Here is an 8,503-nt window from a genome sequence, read left to right as displayed (position 1 = left end):
CTTACGGGTTGCTGAAGGTACAACTGCTGATGATCATGTTTCTTAGGAAATAAAGAGAGAGGGAAATCTATAAATATTTAGTGTGCCCCACTCTGTATTAAGTACCTTTATTTAGTGTATCCCAGAGAATCTTCACACTAATGCTGTAGGGTAGATGCTGCTAATTTCACTTCCCTAAGAAAAAATTGAGGCCAAACAGCACTCACAGTTAGGTTGGTCTGGTTCCACTGTCGACCCCCAGACACATAAGCTTAAATGCTGATTGTTGTGGGCCTCTGAGATTTTGTGGTTATTTGTTATGCAGCAAACTAATATAGCCAGTAGATAGATGATGTGCAAGCCACTCTCTCATATTGGCTTCTTAGATGAAGAAAGCTGACGACAGCCAGGAGGCAGGCACAAGGTTTCAGCACACTTCATCCTCAATAAAAAGTCTCCTATTTCCTTCCAGTTTGGATAAGGAATAAATATTATAACTAAGTCATTAGGATGGGCAACTGGCCATTTATCAGCTGTTCTTTAATCCTGTGAAGAGTTATATCAGGACGATGGTGGACAATGCATTAGAGATAGAGTTCCACAGCCAAGGCCTGGATGATTAAGGATATATAAAATTAGGAATTATACTTAAAATGGATAATCAGTAATACAGAGGGCAGTAGTCTCTGTGCGGTTGGATGGACTAGTCTGTTTATTCAACTTGGTGCCCTCCTAAGACACTCAGGAGAGAGCCTGGAGCGTAATGACCCACTTCCAGTATGTTTCTTCACTAAAACTGAGTATGTTCTTCAGTATAGCTACTTAGCTCACCTGTTGGAGTGGCTAGATATAGATGACTGACTATACTAACAAATACAGAGTACACAACACATGGTCTGATCCATACTAAGGGTTCAGAAAGAGTGCCTTCACCTTCTCTGTCCCTCGTAGATGCGTAATAAATATCCACTTTAGTAACTGGAACTGAAACCAGGGTCAGGGCAGTCCAGTAGGTTGGAATCAGCTAGGAAGCAGAACCTGCCACCCCCTAGAGATCACACAGCAGGACCAATCCTTGCTTAGGAGTGAGGCAGTGGGTGCCTGCCCTCACTCTCACCTCCATGGATAGAAGGGGCTTCTCTGCACTTGGACTTTGGGGTTGCCTATATGGTTTACTTTGACCAATTGAATGATAGGGGCTGGAATGTGACTGAAGGCTTGACAGGTATTTGCACACTGGGGCTTGCTCTTCAGTGCTCTACAAGTTCTAGAAGAAGAACATGCCCAGGTGAGCAGAGTCAGCCAATACTCACCAACCTGAGATGCAACTAAAAAATGCTGGATGTTGTGTGCCTCTGAGACCATGTGTTGTCTGTTATGCAGCAAATAAAAGCAGGCAGTAAGTAGGTGTCATTAATTCCTTCTCTCCTATTGGTGGCTGAGTGTAGAAAGTGTACAATAGCCAGGAGACAGACAGAAGGCACCAGCATGCTTCCACCTCAGCGAGAAGCCACTATAATCCCCCCAGGTCAGATAAGAGTCCATCAATAACTACAGTGAAAATCATAGCACTTCAGGTCTAGAAGAATGACTAGTGATGATTAGATTTTACAAATGAGAGATTGAAAGTGCCACTACTGGTCCAAAAACACCCAGATGGTGAATTTGTAGTTCCATTTGAAGTTGCTGGGATTTCATACTATGACCGTTCTGAACAGAACAAACAAGCCTGGCAGAAACGGGAGTGCCGCATCAGACATAGATGAAGGAAAACGAAGCGTTCCTCAGGCGGAACCACTGACAAGAGGCCTGCGCCTCTGCTTCCCAGCATATGCTCTGTGCACTATGGGTGCAGTGACCTACCATGGTTGGGAGGTGGTGGTGTAGCTTTTAAAATTCTATACTTTACCTGGAGCCCCATTAGAGTGACAGGTTTGCTCTTCAGAAGGATGACATCATGATTTTTCTCCTCCAGTGAGTGTCTCTTTATGCCTTTGAACTAGCTGCATGCTCCTTCCCAGAAGCAGAGATGTCTGAGTTTCTTTGTGTCTATTTAGCAAGCAGCTGTGTCTGTGGTATTGTCCCTAGACTGTTATTAGTGGCTTCTGCCAGCAGTGAACCCCAGAAACAAAGCCACTCCCTTGTACCTAGGGAGCCTAAATGTTCAGAAATGAGCATGCTGCGCATTCATTGCTGCGATTGTCCATGTCCCTTCACTAAGTTTTAAAGCAAAGCTGTATGTTAGGAAAGGAGTGTAAGTCACAGATAACCTTGCAGTCTAAGATGCCATCCATTCCTATCTTGTCAATTCTGTGGTGCCATGAACTGTAGGGTGCACCATAATCTAATCATTGACTTTTAGAGGGAGAGGGGAACACTACATTGTGTGCACACCTGGTGGTAGGATGCACAACTTCAGTGCTATTAAAATGTGAAAAATTAAAGCAACTCAGAACTGAGAAAACAGATATTCTCTAGTGGTTATCGATCCCTGACACCTCACTCTTGGCATTTTTTTATTTTTTATTTTTATTTTTGCATCATAGGCATGGATTCTTATTCCATTATCTCCACTTAGGAGCTATGACACTTTACCCAGGTGTCTTAACCAGGGCTCTTTTGTCTTTCCCTTTTCTAACACAAAAGGAATCTTTCCAAAGGAAGTCTTTTGTACTTCTATTTTTATCTCAACTGTGTAATTCTATCCACTCATTCTTAGAAATGTATGTGCCATCCCATTACCTCTGGGCAAGGCAGCTGGCAGCGTGACATAGAAGTAAAATATCTCTTAAGCCACCTTGAACAAGAGCTCAAGTAAGAGCATGGGGGCAGAGGTTTCCTCATAACTTTAGTCACATCAGTTCCTTGGGGATCAGGAACTCACTGTTTAAAGCAGTTTGGGTTCTTCATTAACTACTCCAGGGTGACAAAAGAATATAATTTGGTGAAAGGATTTCAGGGCACCCAGAGAATCACTAGGAAGGGTGGGGAACCAAGTGCACAAAACAGGCAGGAGAAAGAAAGGCCAGCCAGTAGCCAAAACCACAGCCAGCATCACACCTCAGAACCATCTGTTGAGAACCCTGACGCTGAAGCTGCAACACAACACCCTGTGCCACAGCAATGGCCTGCTGCCCTGAGTCAGGACATGGCCATTGGCACCAAGCTGCCGGTGCCAACTAATGTTTCCTCTGCTTGAAATATTCTTCTTCCACCCATGTAGCGTGTTCCCCACCTGCTTTAGGTTTTTGCCCTTAAATGAAGTCCTCAATAATCTTTCTATGTAAAATTGTATCCTCTACATCAGCCCCTCCTCCAGCATATTCTAATCCATGATGCTTACTTGCATTTTTTCCCATGTCATTTATCAGCATTTGACATACCATATAGTTCACTCATTTACTTGTTTCTTTCTCCTCTCCACCCGCCTCCCCCATAGAATGTAAGCTCTGGGGGGGGGGGGGGGGCAGGGATTTCTGTGTGTCATATTCTCTGCTATATGTTCAGTATCTCATAAAGAGCCTGGCATAGAGAAAGCATTCAATACATATTCACTGAATGAATGAATGAACAGATTCTCAATTGTTCCTGCTTATTTGGGTCACTAATTATCAATTCAAAGTCTGTGGAGGGAGTAGTTGATTAGTTGAGTCCAGATAATATGCTCAGGCCCCAGCTACAAGCAAGACTGGAAAAAATATTGTTTTCTATGATAATATTTGTTTGTGCTTCATGGCTTACTTGGGCTAGTTATCTGAATTTCTTACCCATTCTACCTGTCTCAATTCTTTCTCCTCCTCATTTCTTATAATGCTTTCAAATAGGTGTTTCTATAGCACAAATTTAATGATGAAAAAATTATATCATCTTCAAATTTAAAACCTCTCAGTCTCCCATCCCCTCTTCACCTGTAGGCTAAAGACAAAACTATTTGCTATGGCATAGAAGACCCTCCAATTGATTACTGCCTACCCTCTCCTCTTGCTGTCCAAAATGCTCCCTTTCTGATATTTGCTTGATTAGTACCTGGTCTCTTACTACTTTACCCCAAACCCTTGTCTACTGTGGTTCACAATCTCTGACCCCATGCTCACCCTTCTCCAGCCTCAAGAAACTCTCACTGTCGCTGGAACAGCTCTTGTCGCCAGCTGAGTTTCTTTTTTTCATTAATTCATTGACAACATCTACCAAAAGTCTTCAGTACGCCATGTACTGAGCCATGTGCTGGTGGTTCAATGATGCATGAGGCAGACATGACACTACCCTAAAGGAGCTTAAATAAGAAAACAACTATGTAAATGGTTCATCAATAAGTGCCCTGAAAGCAAAATACAAAGTCCTTTAATAACATCTAATAGGGAATGTTAGTTGGATAGCTTAAATCTCACCTGAGACCAGAAGGGTGAACTGAGGTAGAAGGTTTGGAGTCGCTGGTGACAGTGTGACATAGGAGTGAAGGAAAGGACAAGAAAAAGTTTCAGGCAGGGATGTCAGGTCTGAGGTCCCTGATTTAGAAAGACATTTTACACACTCAGGAAGCCAACAGAAGGTGATGGATGGGGAGCCTGGTGAGAGAAAAGAGCTTCCTAGGCCATATCAAGAACTTCGGATGTCATCCTAAAGAACAACAGGAAGCTATCTAAGAATTTTAAGCAAGAGAGGCCCCTGATATTATGTGCATATTAAATATATCCCTTTCTGGCCACGGTGTTAAGTATGGTTAGAGAAAGACAAGAGCAGAAATGGGGAAGCCATTGAGAGTCACTATTGCAGTCTGGGTATAACTGATTGTGATGCCAATGGACCAGGCTAGTGGCAGTGAGGATGGACATGGGAGGTATTTAGGAAGTGATTACCCTGGTTAATGATTGAGTGTGGGGTGTGAAGCCAATAAAAGTGCCCAGAAGGATTCACAAGTTCCTCATTTAAAAACTATGTCTAATTCCCCTGAATCTTTGCTACTCATGGGTAGTTCCTAGGCCGATGGCATGGAAAAGCAGACTACTGAAAGGGAATCTGCACTTAGGCAATATCCTAAGCATACTCAAGTTAGAAAAGCACTAGCCTAGAAGATGTTGCATTTGTAATTGTAACACAAGGAGTTTCATAGAACACTGCTTGTGTTCATATATAAATTCATATATATATGTGTGTACAAACACACATTAATACTCATGCAAATAAAGCGAGCAATAGGCAAATATTTGTAAAGACTGGACCTTTGTAAATTGCCATAGAAGGCAATTTGCAAAATGGTACATTTCCCTGTTCTGAAAAAAAAGACTGTCTACAAGATTTACAGGGGAGGCATTTGTCTTTTCCAGGCAATGATAACCAGAATAACACAGCAATAGCAAAAATAAAATACTAAGTAAGATGATATTATGGGTAGGTATATTTCCCTGTGATAGCTGGGAGTCTGTCTATGGACTGGTGGCTGTGTGAAACCTTTGAGTAGAACCAGTTCAGTAAATTGGATTGACTGTGCTGGCTCTATTGGAATATTCCTGCCTTGTTCAATGAAGGACTATATGAGAGAAATGAAACTAATATAGAAAAAAGGTGGCCACATGTCATTTATTAAAAGCAGCACAGTCTGCTCACTGGCCTTTCTTGCCCCATAGTGTTTTACTGGAAAATGAGTTAACTAATAGGCTAACTGAATGCTATCTTATAAGCATCCACACATCTACAAGTGTGTGTGTGTGTGTGTGTGTGTGTGTGTGGGCGCGCGCGCGCTTTAAGCTGATCACACCTCAGGAGCTCTTGTGCTCTGAGGAAGGAGGAGGGAGTGGGGGTGCTGTTGAAAACTACCTTCCCACTAGTTTCTGAGTCCTCACTGGCCACCCTGGATCTCTGCCCACCCTAGCTCGCTGAGATGTGCCTGTCATTTCTGACTGGGTGTGATTATATCAGCCCAGTGACTTGTCGGGTCCCAAAGAAATTAAAAAAAGGAAAAGTCCAGATGGTGACATTTGTGGTGAAAAAGAAAAGTGTCTTTTTCAGTCAAGCTGCCTTCCAATTATTTAAATTTATTCAGATTTTATTTATTTATTTGCCATTTTCTCCTCTAAAAGGAAAAAGTTCTAGGCCTGGAAGGGGGTTGCTCTTGACTGAGCACAGTTGTCCTTCCTCAGCTCATGCTGGAATGCCTGGTTTAACCTGGAGAAAGAGGGAGGCATGGACTTTGGCCAGGAAACAGCCCCTCAGTTCTGCGAAATGACTGTTTCCTGTTCTTCCATGAAGGAGCACTTCTAAGCTAATTTTTTAATGGAATGAAATCCAATGTTATGAATGCTTTGAGAGTAAAATGTATTCCTCTTTGCTGCTTTATCAAATCTGGTACCATGTGACACCTCATAAATGCTATGATTAATATCCAGTAACATTTGATGAATGCTTAAACCTTCTAAGGACTATTTTAAATGTTAAACATGCATTATTTCATGTAATCCTCATAATGATCTGATGAGATATGTCTTTCATTCCCCCCCTTTTTTTTCCAGATAATAAAATGAGGAAGCGAAGCCTCAGGAGGTTATGTAAATAGCTCAAGGTCACATGTCAGCAGGTGGCAAATTTAGAGTAAGAATCAAGTCTATCGCCCTGACCAGTTTGGCTCAGTGGATAGAGCGTCGGTCTGTGGACTGAAGTGTCCCGGGTTCGATTCTGGTCAAGGGCATGTACCTTGGTTGCGGGCACATCCCCAATAGGGAGTGTGCAGAAGGCAGCTGAATCGATGTTTTTCTCTCATCGATTTTTCTAATTTTCTATTCCTCTCCCTCTCCCTCTCCCTCTCCCTCTCCCTTACTCTCTGTAAAAAATTAATAAAATATAAAAAATATTTTTAAAAAAGAATCAAGTCTATCTAATTATATTGTACCCACCAAACTTGGCAACAAACTCCACAGCATAAGCAGTGGGACTGAAGAGTTAAAGCTGGGTTTAGAGGAAGGTGGAGTTGATCCTGGATATTAGGGGGCAAGGAGGTTTTGTAGTGAGTTTAAAGGGATGTGTAGGCTTAACCAAATGAAGAAAGGACGTAAGAGAAGGAGTTACATAAACAAAGATATGAGGCATAAATATGGTATTACTTGGAAAATACCTATGGTTGGAGCATATGGTATATGTAAAAGATGACTTTTAAGGCTAAAAAACAATACCATGTTATGAAGAGCATTTGTCTGCTAGACTATGGAGTTTCTTCTTCCCTTTGAACTTGGAACATGTTAGTAAGAAAGTTATGTGGTCATCTGTACAATTTCTAAAGTTGCTCTTTAGCTAAATGGAAAATAAACTAGACATTTCTCTCCTATAACCTTCTCTCCCCCTATATCCACCTCCCTGGTGACCCTACATAGAGTTGGCGACACTACATAGAGTTGGCGACACTACAGGGAATTGGGTGTTTGGTTCCCAACACTCTGTTCTTGGCCAGTCAGTCTTGAATCTTGGTCTTGACCTCAGAGTTATTCTGATTCTATTTGATGAGCCTCATTCTACAAACAGAAAATAACAAAAGCATCCTTCTGCTTCTCTAACCATCCCAAATGAAGGGTCTAGATATGCAGACAAATTTAAATGTTCTGGAAAGCTATGGCCAAGAGAAGTGAGGGAGCCCTTCTCTTTTGTTTAACACAGCTCTGTCCCATCTCCATCCAGCTCAGCTCAACCCCTGTGCCCATTCCATCTGCCTAGAGCCATAGTATACTCTACCCGACTCTAAACTTTTTGAGTCTAAATTTTGAAATCACATCCCTTCCTTTCAATGCAATCTCCTACCTTTCCTATCCCTCTCTTAATTTTGAAGTCCTCTTTCTCTTTACTCAGTCCTGACCCAAACCCACCTCTGATAATTCCATTTTTGGGGGAGAACCTAGTGATAACTGTTCTTCAGTTGACCAAGCCACCACCCAACATTGGGGACAAAAATAGAAGGTGGTATATAATAAACCTTCCTATTAACCCAGCTGTGAGTCTTATGTTGGTAATTAGCACTATTCGGATTGTATGTAAAACAGACAGGTTCATCTTATTGTTTAGTGATAATAATTAGTCATTGACATTTATGGAACATTCCTTCCGCAATATCCCCAATAGTCATCTAAAGAACTGAATTAACCTTCATTGATATTCAAGAATATAGCATTGGACAAAAGAAATCCACTTTTTTATATGGTGACATGAAACCCCTTAACAAAATGTTAGATTATCTGTCTTATAACTAGTTACTGTATCATCTTTGTACATCTTCCTTAATCCCAATCTCTGTAGGTCATAATTCTTTTTTTTTTTTTAAATATATTTTATTGACTTTTTACAGAGAGGAAGGGAGAGAGATAGAGAGTTAGAAACATCGATGAGAGAGAAACATCAATCAGCTGCCTCCTGCACATCTCCTACTGGGGATGCGCCCGCAACCCAGGCACATGCCCCCGACCAGAATCGAACCTGGGACCCCTCAGTCCCCAGGCCGACGCTCTATCCATTGAGCCAAACCGGTTTCGGCGTGTAGGTCATAATT

Source organism: Myotis yumanensis, unplaced genomic scaffold, assembly GCF_028538775.1.
Source record: "Myotis yumanensis isolate MYYU_CA2020_CCGP unplaced genomic scaffold, mMyoYum1.0.hap1 SCAF_12, whole genome shotgun sequence".
Lineage (NCBI taxonomy): Eukaryota > Metazoa > Chordata > Mammalia > Chiroptera > Vespertilionidae > Myotis > Myotis yumanensis.
This window is presented reverse-complemented; position numbering follows the sequence as displayed.